This window comes from Periplaneta americana, chromosome 4 (assembly GCF_040183065.1).
Source record: "Periplaneta americana isolate PAMFEO1 chromosome 4, P.americana_PAMFEO1_priV1, whole genome shotgun sequence".
Taxonomy (NCBI): Eukaryota; Metazoa; Arthropoda; class Insecta; order Blattodea; family Blattidae; genus Periplaneta; species Periplaneta americana.
Window position 1 is genome coordinate 141,409,768 of NC_091120.1, and position 23,362 is coordinate 141,433,129.

A 23,362-nucleotide genomic window follows, 5' to 3' on the forward strand; every position below is an offset into this window, starting at 1 on the left:
TAACAAATTGTCAGGTATTTTTAAATGCCACTGCACATTTTTATTATTATTATTATTATTACTATTATTATTATTATTATTATCATTATTATTATTAGGCTAGGCCTATTATTATTATTATTATTATTATTATTATTATTATTATTATTATTATTATTATTATTTCGACGTGATGAATGGATTTTATTCGGAAGTAGAAATGTACACTGACGTTCAAAGATATCTGACCCTAGTATTCGATAGTGATGGCTAATTTGTTGGTGTAAGTGTGGCTTCTTTTGTTATTACTTGTATGAAGAGATGGCGAAGATAATAGTCGGTGTTGTCAACCGCTGATATTGTCAATTATGAGAATAATTATTTACCTATGCTTAATCTACATAATCATTTTCTCTGATACTTTTTTTAACTGCACTAATAATGGTGTCACTTATTGAGAACTAGTGGAAATCTTTCAAAGTTTGTCAATTTTTTGTAGGCCTACTATCTTTGGTTCTGACTTATCCCGTGGTTCAGAAGTTCGCTTGGCCAGGCATGTCAATTGATGCCCACAGGAGCAAGCGCGCGATTTAGAGCCCAGGAGAGCCTGAGCGCTTTACACCGGAAAGGAAAGAGACAGTCGAAAGCGGTGGTATATGCCGCTTGGTCGAGCTATATTCAGGGATGGCCAGCACTGATTCAATAGATAAAGGGAAGAGAACTTATTAAAACTGTATCCATGTTAATTTTTAGATTTGCCTGAGAAGTATAAGTGCATTATAAGAATGTAAATTTTAATTTTAATGCTCATTTTTCACAAGTTTGATTTTTTATTCAAAAGAAATATTTTCTCAACTTTTCGTACAGAAAAGTGAAATTTTCAGGTATAGGCCTATTTATTTAGTAGGCCTAGCCTTATAGAATGTTTTCGTAAATCTAATATACCGTAGGCTATATAAGTATGTGTTACTGAAGATAGTGTATTGAAAATGTTGAAAATATTCGCATGGAAATTGTTTGTAAGGAAATGAATTAACAAAGCAACTACTGTTACATCATAAGCAAAAGATACGTGCCCATGTGTTGTAAAAATGTCAGCTCTATAGCTTCAGCAGATTTCGAGAAAATAATTTAATATTCTGATGATAGGAAGTTGCTCACAAATATCACCTTAAAAGCATAATGCGATAAGAGTTTTGTTATGTAATATTAGTTACACTTAAAACAGATACAGTACCTAGTTAACTTTGCTTTGTACGGTACTGTAATATTGTTTTGATTAGATTAGTGATTAGGCCTACTTTTGTAAGGCTAAAGATACCATCAATATAAATTCCAACTTATCATGTCATACTCAATTTCTTTCTTTGGAAAACACTTTCTTTAGGCCTATGAATGATGTGTTTCATCCACTTAATACTATGGAATTTAAGTGAATATTCCTTCTTAACTCTCTATTATGTTATTAAGATTTAAAACACAAGTGCAATATTAAGAAATCAGTGTTAGTACTTTTGTTTTACAGACAATATAGATAATATTAAACAGAAAGAAGCCATATAAAAACAACGACATAAAATTTCATGTTCCGTTTGAAGTTTGTGCACCACTGTTTTCTTAATCCAACAGGTTGCTTATACATATACACAACCCTTCCTCTTTCCATACTTAGCGCTTTCTGCCCGCGCATGACGTCAAGGTCAGAAAAATGCGCTTGCTTTGACATCACTCGCTTAGGCCTACATGATCATAAAATCGTAAGTCACATAAGTTATCGTTCAACATCAGTGTACACTGGCGTTCAAAGATGTCTGATTTACTAATCGATAATGATCGATAATTTGTTGGTGTAGTCTAAGTGTGGCTTCTTTAATTCTTAATTCTATGGATAGATGGCAAAGATAATGGACATTGTTGCGAATTGTAGATAAATATTCCCGCATTATGGAAACTGTTGGTGGCGCGGCGAAGGTGTTCACAGTGGAAGCAAGTTACAAGCGCAAGCTTGTGCACCCGTCTCCGCCGATCAAATAAATTTTTTTTCTAGCACGCTTGCCTGTGTGACGTTATATTGTAGCTGTATTTGTGACTGATTTTTTCCGCAAAGGTTGTTGAAATACTAATAGCATGTTTTCAAGAAAACGAAGGACAATCTGGGATGCATCTTGTAAAGACATTCTAAAATAATTAAAGAATAACTCTGGCTGTTTAAGAAGATCGGGAAAAATTCGTTTATATTCTCCATCTTCCTCCCTGTCCTTAAAATAATCGTTCACCCATTCATCTCTTAATGCAGTGGTCATCAAAACACTGCACGCTCGGACTAGCGTCCCTTACCCGCGGACAAGACACAGCCCTAGCATGTAATCGTCGCTGCTGGCGGGTATGCTGTCTCTCTATCCCTTGTGCACGCCGACGGACCAGAGTTCCTTACCCTCCATGAACTCTACCCATTTCAGCGAGTTCTGACGACCACTGTCTTAATGCATCCTCATCAATCATTAAGAACTTCAACACTCCATTTTCTAGCAATAAATGCTCTTCATCCGTATAATCCATTTCGACAACTAGACTGAAAGTAAAAGCGGTTATTGTCGGACCATCGAATCTGTGCCCTCGTAAGATATGCGAACTGAACCTTAATTCCTTCTCAACTCGGTAATGCATTTCTCTCCCTGCATTCTCTCTCTTTTCTATCTCCCACTACTCACAATTTTGTGCCTTCTTGTGGGACAGTTTATTTGCACTTGCAGTCCAGTGTTGTCAGCTCAACATGAATACTGTAGCACGGAGTAGCGAAAGAAATATTATTAAGCAAATAAGTAATAGCATTTTGCGATGAAGAGAAATAAACAGGTCAATATCTGTTTCCTATAAATCAGGCAACGAAAAGAGCAGTTGCAATCACAGGTGACGCTTATTTTATTTCAATTGATTACGTATTATAATTACTTACTTAACAAATAAGCTTACTAATAATACAACATGTTTATGTAATTTATATAGGCAGGTCATAGCGCCTAATAACGAAAATCAGGAGAGAGGGAGTCTGTGCAGGAGATGAAAAGCTAGAATCACTAGGGAAAAACAGACAAAGGGAACCTTTAATTCTTGTAAATATGAACTGATGTATTTTAAGAAGAAAGATACGAGAATTTTATACCGTGCAGAAAAAAGTTCCGACATTGAAGAAATAGGGTAGGTTCGGCTAATAACGCCATCAATTCAGTCATTCGTCAATTATTCATACGTATAAAATATAAGAACTGTGAAACATGTAGAAGTATGAAGCACAACTATCTGGCTTAACGTACTAATGTATCTCTTAACGAATTTTTAAATAATTTTACTTATTTATAAACAATTTTGAAAACGTGTAGAGATGGCGTTATTACCCTCTGTGAGTATAATAACGCCAGGCAGGTATATTGCTATTTATTTTCACACTGGAACTGAACACGTTTATTAAAATAACGTTAACATGATTCAAGCAATTAATAGAACAATATCAATATATAGATAGCTACCGGAGAAGTCCTTGGTTCGATTTCTAAGTCCGTACTTAATGGGGACAAAACAAAAACTTTAATCGTGTCCACTACTTTGTAGGTCCTAATGTTAAGTTCAAAGCATTGTTTAAGTAGGCCCTGCAGAAAAGTCACACTTCACTTTCACTTAAAGAAGCACAACCTTCGTCACATAAAGTGCACAACCCACACTTAAGGATATTTCCTTTGTCGCACTTCTCATGATACCACACTTTGCACTGAACACATTGTATCCAGCTATCCCTGTTTTTCTTGTCAAAATAAAATCATCCGCAGTCACCACAATACATATCATCAGTTTTCTTCTTTTTGTTCGGAACTTCGGAACTTTTTTTGGTTCCTGATGTTGAAGTTTGAAACAAACTTCTGTTGACGAGTGTGGCTTTCACATTGAGGGACCGACGACATTTCACGGGATTTCTAATGATTTTAGGAGTAGGGAGGAGTTCGTGAACGGAATGAGATGATGATGTGGTTGGAGTTGATGTGTTTTTGGTTGGTGTTCGTTCTGGCTCAGTCTCATGTTGTGGGGTTTCTTCAATGGTCTCAGATGCTGATGGCTCCTCTGGAGTTGGGCGGTCTGAAACATTGCTTGGAGCAAATGCTTCATCAGGTATGATCTGAGGATTGTAAGGATAAATTCCTGTAGATTTGAAACCTGATGCAGCATTGCTCGGAGTGGCAGCACGCATCCATGCCTGGGCAAACAGTTTGGGGAACCGAAGCTTTCCCAAAGACCTTCCAGGATTCTTTCTTCTGAAGTTATCTAGTTCTGCACTCCAGAAAACTTTCAGCGGCTTAAAAAAGCTTTTGTCGAGTGGCTGAAGTTCATGACTGCAGTGTGCTGGGAGACAGAACAGCTGAATTTCCAATTCTTCTGCAACATCAACTACAGAAGAATCCAAATGACTTCGATGCCCATCTAGAAACAATAATGCTCTTCCAGGCAATCGATTGGCATTGAAATGACGTAGGAATCTGCAGAATTCCTCCTTCGTGATGTACCCATTAGGAGTCATGCCAAAAATGCTCCCATTAGGAAGATCATCTCCAAATTCATTTTTGGCATACTTCCCTTTGTACAGGATCATTGGTGGTATCCAATTAGATCCAGTGGCATTGGTGCAAGCCACCACCGTCACAGTTTCGCCCCTATCACTGTGCGTTGCTGTATGGACTCGCTTGCTTCCTTTTTGGGCCAACACCAATTGGGAACTGCTGTACGTCAATTGTAAGCCACTTTCATCCACATTGTATAGTAATTGTGGTTTGTCGCACAAATCTAACTCAATTAGAGTTTTCTTAAGGAGTTCAAAAAAGTCTGAAACTATTTCCTTGTTGAATCTCATTAATCTTCCGTAACTCAGATTTTCCGCTTTTCTCAGCACAATGTCTGGAAACCTTTTGAGAAAGCCGTACAACCAATCTTTCCCGGCTATTTCGTTTTTAAACGGGTGGGGTATGTTATTTTCCTCACATATTTTATAACAGCATGATCGAACTTGCAGTCTTGTGAAGCCGAATCCAACTTGCTGCAGGCGAACTATCCTCCTTTTAAGTTCCAGTTCTAGATCTGGACTCAGAACTGCACGCCTTCCAAGTTTTCTTTCTGGACTCTTATTTCTAATCATCCAGTCCCGTAATGTTCTTCTGGGGATGTTGTACTGATGAGATGCAGCAGCTACAGGCAATCCCGATTTGATTGCCTGAAGGGCAAATTTAAGATCCTCAGTTGCCCACTTAGCCCTAACCTTGGTAGACGTTTTATTCATTTTCTGTAAAGGAATAATTCGTGTAAATTGCGGGATGAAATACTATTCACCATATTTCTTAACTAGTTTGATGTCGGAATGAACTGAGGAAATCGATCTTCCGTAAAGTTTTACAGTCTTCCCCTCCCCCTCGGCTCACAAGAATTAACAATACATACTAGCACGCGGAAATACAGTATAATAATCTCAGTTCCGTTGATTTTCGGTTTGTAAAATATTTTCCGTAAACTTAGTTAAAATTAGGGGTTTGTGCAATAATATATATTTAGGCCTACTTAGATACTTACAAACCAGAGTAGTTAATACTAATATTAAAATAATAATCATAATAATAGCTGTATTTTGTCTTCCATTGGAATAAAATAAACAACTAGAACAGTTTCTACAGAAGGATAGTTATCATTCCATTACACTTCTGTCATTTTAATTTCATAATTAAAATAATTAAATTGCATAATTTAATTAGAATAATCTAATTAATTTAATGGCTCTACTCTTATAATTTAAAGGTTCTTAATTATTATTGTTCAATTTTATTGCAGTGCAAACAAATCTCAAACGATATCAAGATTGCAATGTACGAAACTAGCATGGCGTTATTTCCCGAAACGTGAGTGGCGTTAATACCCGAAGTGATATGTTTCATTCAAATTATTTATTGCACCTTAGAAATTAACTCAAGGCAGTTAATTGCATGAGATTATTATAGAGCATTCAATTACGAATCTAAGGACACTAGTTACAGTATGATTCATTTCATATATAACACAGTTATATTACTCACCAAGAATAAGTGTTGAAAATTTCACTTCAGAATTCTGACTCTTGTTGACGGCGCACTGTCGAACTTTTATTGCTGAGAAAGCAGAACAACTGTTCCCCTCCAAAAGCGTGGGTTTCATTGTGCAAGGTCCAGGCTACAATATACCCAAGTGGTATAGTCACTTCTTCTTACGATGTGTCTAAAACTTAGCTTAAAGAAATGAAATGGCGTTCTACTGAAGGTTGCGAGAGGAGCAATAATTTTCAAGGTTGGAGAGAAACGCTACGGAAAGTGATTCGAGACATGGGATTTAGGTTTAAAAAATGTAGAAATAAGTTACAAGATGTATTTTGATTGAAAGAAATTATATTGTAGCATGAAGGACCAGTTATTTATGACACCGTTTGACGGAAGTTTGACAACATCCCTATTCGGCAAGGTTCGTGGCCTGCTGTTTGACGTGATGGGAGGAAAGCGGGTGGAATGGAGTGAGTACAAGCGTTAACATTTCCAAGAACGACGACAGCGCTGAAGGGGCACAGATCCGATGGTCCGACAGTACTTGCATCCGATGTGACCACACTTCCAGAGCAAGCTTTTGGGCACGCCATTTGACTTACCCAAGCGTGCCTCCCAGAGGTCTGCATCGGACATTTTCGCTCGAGCGCCAAATAGTTCATAGCATAATTCGATAGGTAGCGCACATGCAAGATGGGTAAAATTGTCACGGGCGATAAATCCTCGAACGGTATAATTTAAGCCGAGCGTTAGACATTCGTTCTTGTTACAGTGTTGTAACATCATAGATGTTTATAATTTCAAAACTTTGCAGTGTTTAACTAACCTCTCCATAGTACAGCTACAAAACTTACTTTAAAATGTAATATAAATGTTGTAGGTAAATGGTTTTTTTTTCCTCGCACAGGAGTGATCTTGTTTTTTCCACATCTGATAGATGTTAGGCCTATTGGATGTAAATGTAATTATTTTAACTTAAACGGAGAACACAATCACGATAATGCAGAACTGTATTAAGTTTTTCAGTAATAATAATCTCTAATAATTAGTGTATCAATCTTTACGTCTGTAACAGTTGTGCAGCATGATTATTCGCTTTATTATATTTTCTGTGACATTATCTCTGTACTAATATTGTTATTAATCTACTGCTATATCAATAATATTTTGTAAAACGTTTCTACATTGTCGCAGTGTATAGGTGGAATACTATGTATGGACCTGTCATATTATATATGTGGTAAACCAAATATTGAATAATTATTAACTAGCAATAATAACTGTATATCGAAGTTTCTCATACTATTTTATTTATAACTTCATGTTCCTGTTTTGGTACGTTCTATTGACTGTTCCATTAAACGTTTGTCATAAACGCAGAAAATAAAGCCTTATTTTTACCGTGTGAGCAAAACATATGTGTATCTTATCTGTCGCCTTCGATACAAGATAAGACATGTCGGTGAGATGACCTTGTATTGTGCTTCTATTTATTACGAGCGTATCACGACCGATCGTATGTCACTCGAGGGTGCGACATTCGACCGAGTTCAAGCGAGCGATTTAACTCCAATGCAGCACTCTGGCACTGCCTCCAATGTGACCGCATCCGTAGACTACGCAGATTGCAAGAAACTGACCGACGCGACGCTGCTGTTATATACTCGAATGTATGAAAGGATGGGATGGGATGGGATGGGATGGGACTTTCAGTTCTACCATTCACGGGCTCTCTACTTGTTGGACGGACAGTATCGTGACTTTTAGTTTATATTGACATGCTGCGAGAAAAGTAGTTTGTACAACTGACCATTAGCACTGAACGACACTTTTGTTTCAAATAGTTTTCTCTTTAAGAAGTTCAGTCATTTGAAGGGTCCGTGGAAAGAATATGTTAAGTCACTTTTCTTAAGATTTTCAGGGGGAGGGGTATCTCTTAACTTTAATACACTCATAAGATGTAAAGAATTTATATATAATTTAGTTTAATTTACTAGGCCTATGTTACAATGCAGTCTTTTCTTGGCATTCTGATTTATTGTAGCCTAAAGATAGTTCACTTTATGAGCTAGCAGATTAACAAAATGTGACTTAGCATGTTCTTTCCGTGGATCCTTATTTTGTGTTTGGAATAAGAAAATGAAACAGAATAGGCCTTTATTTATTTCCTTGTTAACTATAATTTCACTCTTAAATTTACACAGACCACTCTGAAGTATCATTGATCACCTTGCACACGACAAAAAATATGTCGATTTGAAAAATTATTACACATGAAGTATGAATTATTATTTAGGAAATTTTCTACACAAAACACAAAGTAAGTTACCTTCCAAAAAAGTTTATAAACAAAACACTTAAATACTGTTGAAAAAGTTCTTACACAAATCGAAAATTAGGCCTAACTGTTTATGTACTTCATCTACTAGTATGAATGAAGTTATACTTGAAACGAGAGATGAAATATTTCTCCAAGGAAAGTTCTTACATGAAACAGAATTAGCTGAATTTCATAAAGCAAAAATTTTTACACAAAATGCAAAATATTGCTAAGAAAATAATCTCTCAAAAACTTGGCGAGAGTTGAAAAATAAAATACTGTAGCATTAACTTAAAGGACGTTCTTGAAATAGCGTGCCAAACTGATGACAAAGAAACAAAACTTTCAAATAGCATTAGTTCCAACCCTCTTTATTTCAACAGTTATATTTAGTTTAGTATGAAATATGAATTTATCCATAATTTCTTTTCCTACACGAAAAACTGAAAATCCTTCACCTTTATATACTAAATCATGATCTGCGTATCCATGACAAGGAAATGTAGATTCTAAGGTAAACGAGTCCGAATAACTGTCTAAAGTAAACTTACTGCAGTATTCCAGAGCCTTAACTCGCGGCCCTATCAGAAATACTGCCAGCGTCCACGTGTCTGCATGAATTCGTTTCCTAAATATAAACGACTCTCCATGTGCAAATACGATTTCTGAACTTTCGCCGACTGCACAGGATCTGAAGACCGTTCCATCTCTTAAAAAAGCAGGATGGTCGATTCTAGTATGGTCTTTTAGACTACTTAAACGTCCCCTAAAAAGACAATTCATTATCTTTAAATAGTCCAGTGGGCATGGCAAGTATCCATATGGGCAGATAAGCTTATGTTCTTCCATAAAAATATAAGAGCTTTTGAAGAAACAGCCCTCAATGTCGTTAGGACAGTAATCATATCCCAGATCCTCTACAGTTCCTTGATGGCCTAGGTAACAAACTGAACACATTTTGCGATTTGGCCTGCATTTCTGGCAGAGCGTGTGACCCCCTGTACACGATGCTCGTGGTACATCGGTTGTTTTGCCACATCTTCGACAGCTGTCTCGTGCTGGTCTCAGGTACTGTTCGATATCTTCTTTTACCTGGAAGGAAGAAATAAAGTCTTCCATTTGTGTTTTCATATTTTACGTAATAACTTATATATTATTTAAATTACATAGCCTACATGGTGCCTGAGAAGGAATAGCGAATACACGTACTTTAAGGGTAGTATAGATTGATAAATCGAACTGAAACCCTGACCGAGTTACTGCGTGAGCGCTGGCTGTCTTCGGGAGGAGCAAGTGAGAAAGCACGGGAGGAAGGGAGAGAGCACTATGCACTATGTACTTGCAGGTCCACTCACAGTGTGTCAAACCTGCTAACAGGCAGGGCATCCATCTTTATACATACCCTGTCTCAAAGAAATTTGTGATGCAGATTCCCATGACGGTTTGATCTATACAGATGGATCGCGTTTCGATAAACTGTCGAATCAAAATGCCAAAGTAGGCTGTGCCTTTGTTGCCTACAGGAACGACAGCGAACACACCTCAGCCATCTTCAGACTCTTCTCAGAGTGCTCAGTGATTCAGGCGGAACTATTAGCTTTGCGAGAAGCAATCAAATGGTGCAGTCAGTCTGGTTACAGCGCTTGCGTTCACAGTGACTCGTAGTCAGCAGTAATATCAATTAATGATAAATATAACACTAACATTATAGCCTCAGAGATAAGAACTTTAATAATGAAAAGTGCCGTCCATATTTATATAACTTGGGTCAGAAGGCATACTGGGATAGTTGGAAATGAGAGAGCCGATGAATTGGCAAAGATGGCAGCCAACTCTGATGTGCCACTGTCGTACAATTTGTGTCCGATATCATATATCAAAAAAGTAGCCAAAGAACATTATATGCAAGAATGGAACGAAAGATGGGCCAATAGTGATGAGGGAATTCTTACAAAAGAGCTGTATTTTCCAACGGTCTATGATCGTAATAAATGTAAAGTAATAACGCCAAATTTCGTACTGACACAGTTTTTGACTGGGCATGGAAAATTCGGGGAATACTTAAATAGATTCCATATTAAAGACTATGCAACTTGCATTTGTGGGGAGGAATCTCAAGATGTCAAACATGTATTATATGATTGTCCAGTCTTTTGCCGTGAAAGATACGAGCTTGAGTTGTTACTGAACACTTTAAATTATACATTTACCAAACCGTTAACTAATATACTTACCAACTCCAAATCATATAAGTATTTCATGTCCTTCTTGAATAGAATATTCGTGAAACTGTAAAATGTTAAATTATTCCGGGGGGAAAAAAATCGTATTAGTTCTAATCAACTATAATGAAACTGTAAGTCTTCAATTTCGCATACTATAATATTGTACTATTGGTTTTAATTTTTATTTTAATTAGGCATTTGATTTCTAATTTTGAGCCATTTCTTGTAATATACCTGATTATTGCCAATTGTTGTTACTAAATAATGTATTTAATTCGTAAATTTTAAGCCATCTCTTAGTATAGCTATTTATTGCTTCTAAAATAACATGTTTAATAGCTATTTTATATATATATATATATATATATATATATATATATTTCTTCTTATAACCATTAGATATAAATATAGAGACATGCCTTGAGGCTTTATGAAACGACCCATTCTTTCATTAAGGTGCATTCTTGTACATAACTCATGTGAATTGTAACCTTGACCACAATTTTGTATTATAATTTTATTATTGTTTATTGCTTATAAAATATGAATTTTGATACCAACTATAACCCTAATATACCTCAGGGTGAAATAGGGTTTATTAAATTGGATAATAAAAAAAAACCTGCTAACAAAAGCATTAAAAGGTTGACTAGTTACCTACAATGCTAGCATAATGGAACCTTCCTAGCCGACAGTAGAGGCAAAAATGAAGAATCCGTTATTGTGGTAACACTGGAGAGTGGTCCTTCTATTCGTCGCGATGCCCACACACACTCTCTCAGATATTTACGTGGTGATTCGTGACTGAATGACTAGGAGCGAGGGAGAGAGAAGAAAGAAAGAGAGAGATTTCGGAAGTTGGCGTGTTTTACGGGGTTTCATTTGAAGTTGTCAAACTATAGTGTGTGCTATTCCATGAACATATGTCCAATTTTTAATTGGTGTGGAGATACAACTGCTTGAATGTTACGCATAACAAGCGTTACAAATGGCGAGAAGAAGAGGTAAATGACTTAATGACATCCGACTGTTGACCTTCTGATAGGGTCTTGTTCCTTTTATGACCGCAGCACTATTTATGACGCGAGCCAACAATTCATCTCTTGTGTTTACTTTTTTTTTTTCACTTCGCATTTCAATTCACATCCACAAAAACTAAATAGACAGGGGTTGTGGAAAATGTACGTGACCACCGCAGCCGATCCATCATTCGAAAATGTGAGATTTAGATGACGCGTTACCTAACGGCTAAAATGTATAGGGGCTCCGTCATGCTGGAAGAATAGGCCTATGCCCATTCTTGTAGCCAAAGGAACTATAGTTCCGTCGCTCTTATTTCCGGCAGCAAATTACGTTACAGGTCGGTTACATTTAACGCGTGCGTCTTGTCATTCGCTGCTGATGACGTTATGCACTTCCTAAGGCTCGTTCTTTCGTCGGTGTTCGCAGAAAGCACACGAGGACGTTATTTGCCCCACAATTACAGTGCGTTTGATTTATTGTCATAGGAGTTACGACATGATAATGCTTAACGGTGTGGAAAATAGATATCTCGTCTGGTAGCTCCGCAACGAAAGAACAAAAATGGCCAACGATACCACCTACCTAGAATTTATAGAGCCTTCACTTCCTAAGGCGTAAGCAGAGATGAGGAATCACGCCGGAAATAACAGCGACGTGATTATAGAAACGGCTGTTTCTCTATACTCATTAATAACATACAGTGCATCGAAAGGTATTGTAATAGGCTACCAAAAGGCATAGAAAATGTGTTGAACGTAATGTAAAAAAACCAGTACCATCAAATTCTGATAATGATCAAGGCATTAACTCTACATTTAGCATGGATTTGTTTATCTTGATGTTGCCCTAACTGGCGCAGTTGATATAGCGCTGGTCTTCTGTGCCTGATGTTGCGGGTTCGATCCCGGCCCAGGTCGATGGCTTTAAGTGTCCTGATATACACCGGCGACGCTGATATAACCTTGGCAGTTGCGAGCGTCGTTAAATAAACCATAATTTTTTTATACCTTGATGGTCAGTCCGAACATCCCAATTACTAAATTAGGCCTAAATAATCGACATTTTAGAGATTTCCTAGAAAATTAGGCTACACAGAAAAATAGTGATTGTTCAGTGTTGAGTGACATACACAATAGCCTGATGAAATACAAAGAAATATGAGGCAATACGAATACCTTTTAGTATTATTCACTTGCATCAATAACGTCATGTGATACTGAAAGTTTCTCGCAATATAAAATAATTTTAAGCGATATCTTCAGAAAGTTCAAGTTCCGTAACTTATGGATAACTTACACATTACAGTAGGCCTACTATTCACTGCAACGATCAGACGAAAATCGAGATCACTGCTATTAGTACATGTAACAGGCTATACTTGTTACATAGCTCATTATTGGTCACGACGTATTTCAGTAAATATCAGAACTTGTTTAGCAGTACTCCACTATATTGGGAGTTGACTGTACTCCAGTATAGGTCTCGACGACAGGAATGCGAACGAAAAAATTCGATAAGAAAGAGCGGGCAACTTGAATGATATTCAAGAGTACAGTAGGAAGAGAAACGACATCGATAGAATCAGTCTTGCATTGTGATAGTGCCATTACGGTTTTAGTTTCAGTGCCACTGCATAGGCCTATGAACACGTGTCTTGTTCCAAGTACGTTTATTTTATTGTGTAGTGATGGAGCGTTCCCGTCGCAGAGTATCATTACTTTATTCGTAAACATATGTTGCGCGTTTAATTCGCTTCGAATTTTTCTCTTGTTCTTGCTTTTCATTTCCACAGGCGATGTCCCCATCTGTTCATCTTCTTGGAAGAGGCAGTACTTCCATCGGCCCGCATCTCTCGCTCCCTCGGCCTGCCTACATATACACGTCAAAACAGACAGTAACGCCACCACTTTTTTTTCGGTAATCGTTCGAGCTATAACACGAAGCGACGACCTGTTTGTTGTATCTTTTTCCATTTCATTAGGGACTATCTGTGTTCGGTGTACTAAGTTTACAGTATACAGCTTATCTACTGTATCCAACTTCAGTATTTAGATAGCTGGGAATACTAATCCTAATAAAGAGTAATATTTTTGTCCTGAAAATTGGTCACACAGCTTTGTAGTATCGGAGCCGTTGCAAATTTGAAGGAGAATTCAAGAACACAAATTTGGAACCTTTATACCGCGTAGATAGGCCCCACCAAGCTATAGGCCTATTACGTCCTCTGCTGTGACTATATGGTTAGCGTGTGTGCCTTCTAAGGGTACGTACACGTTGGAGCAACGATAAACGATAAAGGAAGCAGCGATGCTGTATCAGGGAGAATTGAAGTATGCATTGTCATTGAGGTGTGCGTATTGGAGTAACGATAAAAGCGAAGATACACGATAAAAGCGACGAAAAAGAAAAGTGCCATTTTCTTCGCTCTTGTCGTTTATATGATCTCTGATTAAGATAATATTAATCTGTATAATGACCGGTGGTTGTCAATATATCCGAATATTAATCGATTTATTATTAATTCGGCATATTAAATTAATTATTGTAGATATTGGCAAATTAATCAGTTGTGTATTTATTGGTCATATGTTATGTGATCACAAGAACCAATCACAACACAACGAATTTATACTATCTTTGGGATGAGAAACTGGTTTAATTTTGTACGTATTTAAGTGACATTAACCTTGAATCTAGCAGCTGATATTTCCTATACAGGATGTTTAAAAAATACGGGGCATAATTTCAGGTATGTATTTCCCACATGTAGACAATCAAAATAGTTCATTACAACGTGTCCGGAAATGCTTCATTTCCGAGTTATGGCCTCACAACATTGAAATTCACCGGAACGTTTTTCTTTCCGCAGGTCGTTGTCATTACAGAAGATGTTCAAAATGTCCACCTCCTGCTTCAATACAGACCTCACATCGATGTCTCATTGACCTGCGAACACGATCCCAAACTCCTGGGGTATTGCGTAGTCTATGTCCTCAGAACATGCCACAATTCGATTCCGAAGGGATTCCAAATCAGGCACCGGAGACGAATAAACCAGTGATTTTAAATGGCCCCACAAGTAGAAATCGAGAGGGTTCAGATCAGGTGAGCGTGGAGGCCAAGAAATTGGGCCACCTCTACCTATCCATCTATCAGGAAACCTTAGATCCAAGTACCGGCGAGCCGTACGACAGGAGCGCCATCATGCAAGAAGTGAATGTGTTGACGATTGATCAGTAGAGTGTCTTCTAAAACATGAGGTATGGTGTTTTCCAGGAAGTTTGTGTACGCCTGCCCCGTAAGTCTGTTTACAAGTACATGGGGTCCAACTAATCGATCACCAATGATACCGGCCCACATGTTGAGGGAGAACCGCACCTGGTGATGAGATGGAATAGTTGCACGTGGGTTTTCATACGCCCATACATGCTGTTTGGGGAAATTTGTTATGCCATCTCGTGTGAACTGTGCTTCATCTGTAAATAATACTAAGGCAGGAAAGTTCGGATTTACACCACACTGCTGCAAGAACCACTGACAGAACCTAACTCGTGCAGGGTAATCTGCTGGTGACAGGGCCTGTACACGTTGCAAATGATAAGGATACAATTGATAGCCTACTCTTTCAACAGTCTCCAGACAGTCGTATGAGGAACATTTACTTGCAACGCTACCCTTCGTGTGCTGATGGAAGGAGTCATGTTCACAGCCTCCAGAATCTCCTCCTGTACTTCTGGAGTTGTAGATCTTGGTCGTCCCCTTCCCAAACCAGGAGAGTTAAATTTTCCATACTCGCACAGACGGTAATGGAGACGTACAAATGTCTTCCGAGCTGGATATCGTCGCTGTGGGTACGTCTCCTGGTACAAACGACGAGCCAGCGCAGCATTGCCGTCCGCCTTACCGTACATGAAGTGTATCTCTGCCAGCTCTTGATTTGAATACATGTCGCACAGTCTAACGCCTACACAACACTGAATGTAACCTTCGCCTCGGAATGAACTGTCAGAGTGCCCTCTTAATGTCTCCTTTGACGGCAACGACCTGCGGAAAGAAAAACGTTCCGGTGAATTTCAATGTTGTGAAGGCCATAACTCGGAAATAAAGCATTTCCGGACACATGTTGTAATGAACTATTTTGATTGTCTACATGTGGGAAATACATACCTGAAATTATGCCCCGTATTTTTGAAACACCCTGTAGATCTTCTTTCATTAAGTGGATGCATAATATCTTCTACTGATAAATCAAAATGTTCGCTTCCCGCGTCCTCGTTGCTCCGATATGAACACTTGATTCTTTGATAATACCAAAGCGTCGCTAGATCATTTCTTTTATCGTTTATCGTTGCTCCAACGTGTACGTACCCTAAGTGGTCCAAGATTCGATTCTCAGCGTGGCCAATGAAAGAAATTTATCATCCGTCTAGAGGATTGAGTGTTCGTCCGTTGTCTTGTGATTGCTCTGTGATGACTCTCCGGTAGCCCTACGTCGTGTCATCAGAAGCAACTCCCTCCCCTATCCAGTAGGCTTATGTGTAGGGTCTAATCTTAGTCGGACTAAAAGAGAACGTTAAGCAGAATAAGAAAATAAAACCACGATATGTTACATCAACTCACATCATCTAGAAAGTGTTTATCGATCTCTGGGTCGAGGGAGAAGTATTTATCACAATATACAGATGTTGCCATCACAGCGTCAGAACTGGATCTCCCACAACTTCAAACTGTAATGCAAAACACAAAATGAGATTAATTTAGCCTACAATGGTTAATCATTTTAAAATTCTGAGTTGCAAGGCAAAAAAAAAAAAAAAAAAATCTGAATTTCAGTAAGCTTTAAATTCCCTTCCTGCAATGCTGTTAGAACGGGTTAATGATGCGGTTAACATTATCTTATCAAGATCTGTAGACAAAATGCAAATATTTTGTCTTCGACCATAAATTAAAATTAAATATGTGTACAGCAAGGCCTAATTATGTTTTACAAGAACGCTACTTACGTAACCTCTCTAAATTGCTGTTAGCAGGGATATACTTTACGTTACAAAAGTGGCACTTCGATATAACTTGTAAATCAGAATGTAACAAGAAATCTAATTATTTCGATAACAAGGTCGAATGTTTCATTCAATTGTCTCACTATACGTAGTATATGAAATCGATTCACTACATTACTGCCTTTAATAATCTATTGATCTTACCAAAGTAAGTTAAATTGCTACATTTTTAATAAAACAGTTTTCCGTATACTTGCAATGTAATGTGCTGCCGTACGTAACGTCATATAGGCCTATTACGTCATTCAACTTCTTGATCGGGAAATCAGCAACTCTTCCTTACCATTTTTAACAGATAAAGAATATAATTTTTAATGGGAAAAACTAAAATTTTTTTTGTCCAAATTTCTCAAATTTCAGTCACAACTTCCCTTAATCGGCGTGAATATGTGAATTGATATTGATTTTAGATGTAATAGAATAATAAATGCAGGCCTAAGTACTGACATTTCGTCTTCATTTCCACTTCCAAAAAATATTCTGTATTAGAATTATTACAGTAATTAGAACGCGATATTTAATTTTATTGAGTAGCTACTGCTTCATACTACTTCACGTCTCACATAACTTAGTTTGACCTCGAAGTGCCATTGTTTTATTTTAAAGAATTTCATAACGGTACTACACGTAATAACCCCATCTATTAACTGCTATTTTGAGATCGCCTAAATTTTACTAAAAGTACTGACATTTCGTCTTCATTTCCACTTCCAGAATATTAGAATTATTACAGTAATTAGAATGCGATATTTAATTTTATTGAGTGACTACTGCTTCATACTACTTCACGTCTCACATAGTTTGACCTTGAAGTGTCATTGTTTTATTTTAAAGAATTTCATAACGGTACTATTCGTAATAATCCCATCTATTAACTATTTGGAGATCGCCTGAATTTTACTAGAAGTCACAGTCATCAACAGATAATATTAGTTTTATTTAAAATTTCGTAATGTTTTTAAGTTACTGAAATTGAAGAGCGTTTTTTCAAAAGTCGATAGACGCAAAAATCGTATGTTTTCTTGCTTTGCAATCGACCTATGAAATCGATTTAGCAAAACTTGATTCAGGCCATAAGTAGCGACTACAAAACGTTCCTGGTTTTTTCAAAACTCGATACATGCTGTCACTTAGTTAAAGCAAAACTCGATAGATGCTCGAGTCCTTATTTGAAATAGCCTATATGCAAGGTCAAATAAAATAGTTTTCAGCATAATATTTCAGACAATTTATTTTTCTTAGAGGTTGCCGGCAGAAGTGGAAAGTTATTATTAGACCCAGTCATCAAGGGGCTATAACCAAGTTGCGTATGCATTGATATATTTTTTTAGGCTAATTTAGAAAAAATCCGCAGTTAATATCCCTTTCACCATTAATCTGTTTTCAGATTCTTGTGCAAGTCAGAACAAGAATAAGTTAGTATTATGATGCAAACTCTCGTTGCTTTTTTGGACCCAAGCAGTATACAGTAGGCCTATTTATTAGCATTCTTCATTTCTTTCCGATACGCGGTCATAGCTATGTCCAGGTCCAGGTCGTGTTTTCGGAAGAATAGAAAAAGAATACAGGAGAATGGAAGACATATTGATCCCTAAAGTCTACCACAAGACATTAGGAAATCATGGCACAGTCAAGAATCTCAACAAGAATTGAAAAATCATGGACTTAAAATCGAGTGCTCAAAAGGTATTAAGATCGACACTGCCCTTTAAGATGACTTACACGAAAACTTCTGGCAAACATTGTAATGTTTCTGTTACAGTGCAGAATATATATACAGCGTGTCCAGTGCAGTGTGTATGTGCTAAAACCAATAATTAAACATTCTATAGTATGATAAGTTTCCCTATTCTTTCAGAAGACAATAGGCCCATAGTGTCAAAAGAAAAAAAAAGGAATGACGTTAAGAAACTCTTAGAGTATTTAGAAGTAACAGGTGAGGTAAAGGACTTCTACATAACCGTTCCAGCAAATGTTCGCATTAGATTTTTGTGATAAAATTGTATTTTTGTGTTGAGACTAACGATTTTCTTCAATTTTGTTTTTTTTATTAGGTTATTTTACGACGCTTTATCAACATCTAAGGTTATTTAGCGTCTGAATGAGATGAAGGTGATAATGCCGGTGAAAGGAGTCCGGGGTCCAACACCGAAAGTTACCCAGCATTTGCTCCTATTGGGTTGAGGGAAAACCCCGGAAAAAACCTCAACCAGGTAACTTGTCCCGACCGGGAATCGAACCCGGGCCACCTGGTTTCGCAGCCAGACGCGCTAGCCGTTACTCCACAGGTGTGGACTTCAATTTTGTTGGTGTTGTAATGAGACTCTTATATGAAGATAGACTGCATCCATCAACTTTTGAAAAAATTCCTATATTTGCTCCTAAAACTCACAAGTAATAAAAAAAAGTGCTTATATTTCTTCAAACCTACTTTCATTGCCTCAGAACAAAGAATGTTTCCTGTGAAAATTCTTGTTGTAAAATAAGTATTTATGTATTTAAATTTAAAAATGTAAATAATTGTAGTAAAATCTTGTTTTCTACATCTATCGACTTCTGCAAAAACGTTCCACAATTGCGAAGTCTTATACCCACCTCTGACTCTTTCCACTTCCTCGTGCGCCGTGAGATGTAACTGTGACCTATTCGAACTGATTCCTATTTATGCCGTAGACAGCATTCGTTCTGGCCACATGTCGATCTGCAGGACTTCATTCATAAATCTCTAGCTACGGCAATCGACGATTATCGATAGTAGATATAGAATTCAATGGACGTGGCTTAAACTTAAAATATACCTATGGGCTTACTTACGACGAAATGTTAAATAGGCCTATAATTAAGGTTATCTGTAGATGATTCTTATCTTAAAACTGAGGTGATATCTAAATAGCAGCTATGGATAAGGAGTTGATACGAATTATACTGTAGAGTTCTTTAAAACAAAAAGAGACACTACAAGGTCAAACCACAGTCTAATATATACAGTCGCGCAACTTCAACACTTTTTTTGCCAACATTCGCGACACTAGCGCCCAAGCGGCAGGCAAGGCACTGGTCATAGGGTTGATACAGCCAGCACGTGCTTTAAAGGGATGCGAGATGTTATAATAACGTTTTAATCATGCGTCGGAATAAAGGCAATGTGTGCAATGACGAAAATTGCAGTAACAACAAGTTTAAATCTCCGAATTTGTCGTTCTTCAGATTCCATAAATACCAAGAGAAAACCATAACTCAGTCATAACCAATAATCCACGTTGTAGGTAGCCTACGTATTGTGTTCTATAAAATATTATTTTATTACTTATCAGTTACCTATTTGTGTGCCAGGAAGGACAGTTTAAATAAAAACAAAGTAAGTACCTATTATTTTTTTTGCAGAGATCATATGTGTAAATGTGTAATCATTCCGATTTTTGATAATATATCTACAGTTTTTAATGCAATTAATTCCATAATTTTTGTATTCGTGTTTTTTTCTTTATATTTTTCAAATGTTGAATGTTATATAGCATTCAAGTAGGTATCATGGTGTTAATTTTGAAAGAATTCATGGAGTATAGTAATCCTTTTGCAAAATATTCACTACTTGAATAAATCCAGATTGTGTCGATAAATTTCTGATGTGTTGGTGTAGATTAATATGGGAGACGTATTAAGTTCTCAAGAAATAAAAGAGCCTTTTTAAATTTAATATAAAAAGCAATATTTTCTGTAATATTTTGCATGACTGTTATTGGTGTTGATTTTACATTCCCAGTGATTATTTGAGCCATTCAGTGCAGAAGTGGTGTAGCCTAAGTCAAAATCAGGTAATGAGGTTTAAAGTAAAAATTCTGTAAAATACAGCGCAAAGTAGCAATTAATATATCCTTCGTGCTATTCACTGACTATTAATAGTTTAAATACATTCAATATTAACTGCCGCTTTGCGCTGTATTTTACAGAATGTTTACTTTAACCCCTCATTACCCATTTTTGACTTACACTACTTCTGCTCTGAAAATAAAATTAGGCCTACATTTTCTGAGTTAATTGAAGTTACAATTTTTTCAACAAAATTGTGTGTTCATTTATTTGTTCTCATCTACGTCATATTAACAGTAAGCGCATGTAAATTACGTATTATATAGGTCGGATATGTTAAAATTAGGCATTATGTGTGAAAACTGGAAATGTAATGTTGTTGTTGTTTTTTAATGCCAGGCGTTTGACAATAAAGCCATTTGACCTCTTGCACTCCAATATTTTTCAAAGATATTATCATGACCAGCCACTGAAGCACAGATGGAAATGTAATGTAAAATGCGGTAAACTTGCCATAAAAATTTAAACCATAACATCAGCACTATTTGTGACTCAAAATAAATAAAGGAAATACCGGTTCTTAAGAAATGGAAAAATAATGAACTTCATATTAATGTTTAAATCCTCCCCTTTTCTTTATTTTCAAGTTTACCTCAGCGGCCGAGTTTACCCCAATTTGTGGTATGCAAAATCGTTAATTTCTCAGGAAATAGGGAGAGGAGTTCACCACGCGATGTACCCTACAAGATATTCCCTACAATTTTGAAGCTACTAATTTTTACTCTTCTCACAGGAAATACAAAGTTCCAATGATTCATAAATGTATTTAGGAATGAAATGAATTAACCGAACACGCAACGAACAATTATATTATTTCAAACCATGATACGTGATCAGAGCCATGATTCAGTTGTAAGGAGCAGAAATAATTGCGTTTATTCCCAGCTTCTGAAACTTGTAGATTAACTGCGTGTGAAATTCTTCCAGGATTCTAAAGTAGAATTAATAAGAACCATATACACTTATTCTATAGCATAAAAATATAAAATAAATTACGCAAAACCCGTTTTCTGATGTGTTATCATATGTCGTGTGCACACTTTTAACTTGCCTGCCGCTAGAGGGCTACTGTCGCGCCAGCTGTCAAATGTTGGCATATTTTATACGTATGAGTTGCGTGACTGTATCTATTAGACTGTGGTCAAACCATATGAGAAGTGGAATAGGTAGTTCGAGACATTAGCTACTCAATGGAATAAGCAGTGTAAATAAATACATACAGGTAGGCCTATCTCATTTAAATGAATCCATGCCCCCTGGTTTGTAAGAAATCAACAACTGCATCAAGAATTGGGAATTCTTCCACTAGAACAGTACATCCACTCAATGTCAAAATCTTTCTTCAACAAACTTCCTGGTGTTCCTGGAGCTGTGACATATAACATTGGAGCAAGATCTTGTCAGCCATCTCGACTTAAAAGGAAACTCCCTCAAGACATCCTTCTTAGTGATACAGACGACTCTTCATAAATTTAACACAGAAAATCATAATATTTTTGTTCACATAATTCACAAAAATGTTTAATTAATTAATTTAAATTAATTAGAGGAGCCTTTAGAGCCAACCTCTGGTATTCTGCATGTGATATTCCATCATTTAACAGTGGTCTGTATAGCAAGTTTGCTGGTCGACCGATATTAAAAAAAAATATATATTAAATTAAATTAATCCAATTCTAATATAGAACATATTCTACAATTAGCCTAAAGGTCTGGACAGAGTGAACCGTTTAAATGTCATTAATTTCAGGGGTTATTCTTTGGGATATTTCAAACAAAAAAGTTAAATACAATTTTGCACGTTTTTCCTTCCATTTCGAGATAATGTTTTATATGAAACATTACATAGCGTGTTTTGGGAAAGCCATTGACTTAAATCCCAACTTGCTCGGTCAATTTAAGAGAGAAGTATATTATAATATCAGTGATTGAAAGAATTTTAGCTTTTTTCCTTTAAATATGCAGAAATTTGATCCGAACAAATATAACATTGTGAAATTCATTTGCAGAACGAAAAGTTACATTTGATCGGATCACATTTCTGCACATTTAAAGTACAAAACTATAATTCTTTCAATCATTTATTATCATAATGCACTGCACCCTCAAATTGGCTGAGCATAGGCCTATTGAGAATTAAATCAATGATTTTCCCAATGAGTTATTCTTTGGGATATTTAAAAAAAAAAAGTTTAATACAATTATGCTTGTTTTTACTTCACTTTTTAGATAAAAATTGTTTTATACTTAAGGAATATTTCATGGCATGTTTTGGGAAAATTATTGAATTATTATTATTAAGTGTTATCGCATACCGCACCAAGATTAATAATATACCAGCATAATTCCATAAGGTAAGCACAAAAACTCGTTTCATTTGCCTCAACAAAAAATAACATAACATGAAATAACTTAGTGTTTATACATTTTCACATTTTGTGTACTTAGGGGTCTACGTGCTTTCATATTATATTATAAAATTAAAATTAGAATTTAATATCGCTATCAATTTACTTAAGGGTTAGGTACAGCTTAAAGCAGTAAAATTTTTGGAAGTTATTCAACATTTCTTTCCTCCATTACTGTACCTTGTACAATAATGAAATTTGGTAAGCTTATGTGTAAAACACTCTTTCTGCTATATGAAAAAAAAATATATTTTTACGATTAAATGTATATATATATATATATATATTTTTTTTTTTTTTAAATTCATAATGATGGCAGTTCACTGTGCAGTGATAAAGCGTTTCGCTCATAACTCATAAACTTGTTAACTTTTTT

General features: G+C 36.4%; 1 long non-coding RNA gene across 1 annotated transcript; it reads right to left on the reverse strand.

Annotated features, from left to right (window-relative positions):
- Window positions 1-8,225: 8,225 nt before the first annotated feature.
- Window positions 8,226-19,391, reverse strand: LOC138698875 (uncharacterized). Its single transcript, XR_011331974.1, has 3 exons — window positions 19,304-19,391; window positions 16,269-16,375; window positions 8,226-9,492 (listed from the first exon to the last, which is right to left on the reverse strand). It is a non-coding gene; the product is annotated as an uncharacterized lncRNA (long non-coding RNA).
- Window positions 19,392-23,362: the final 3,971 nt, after the last annotated feature.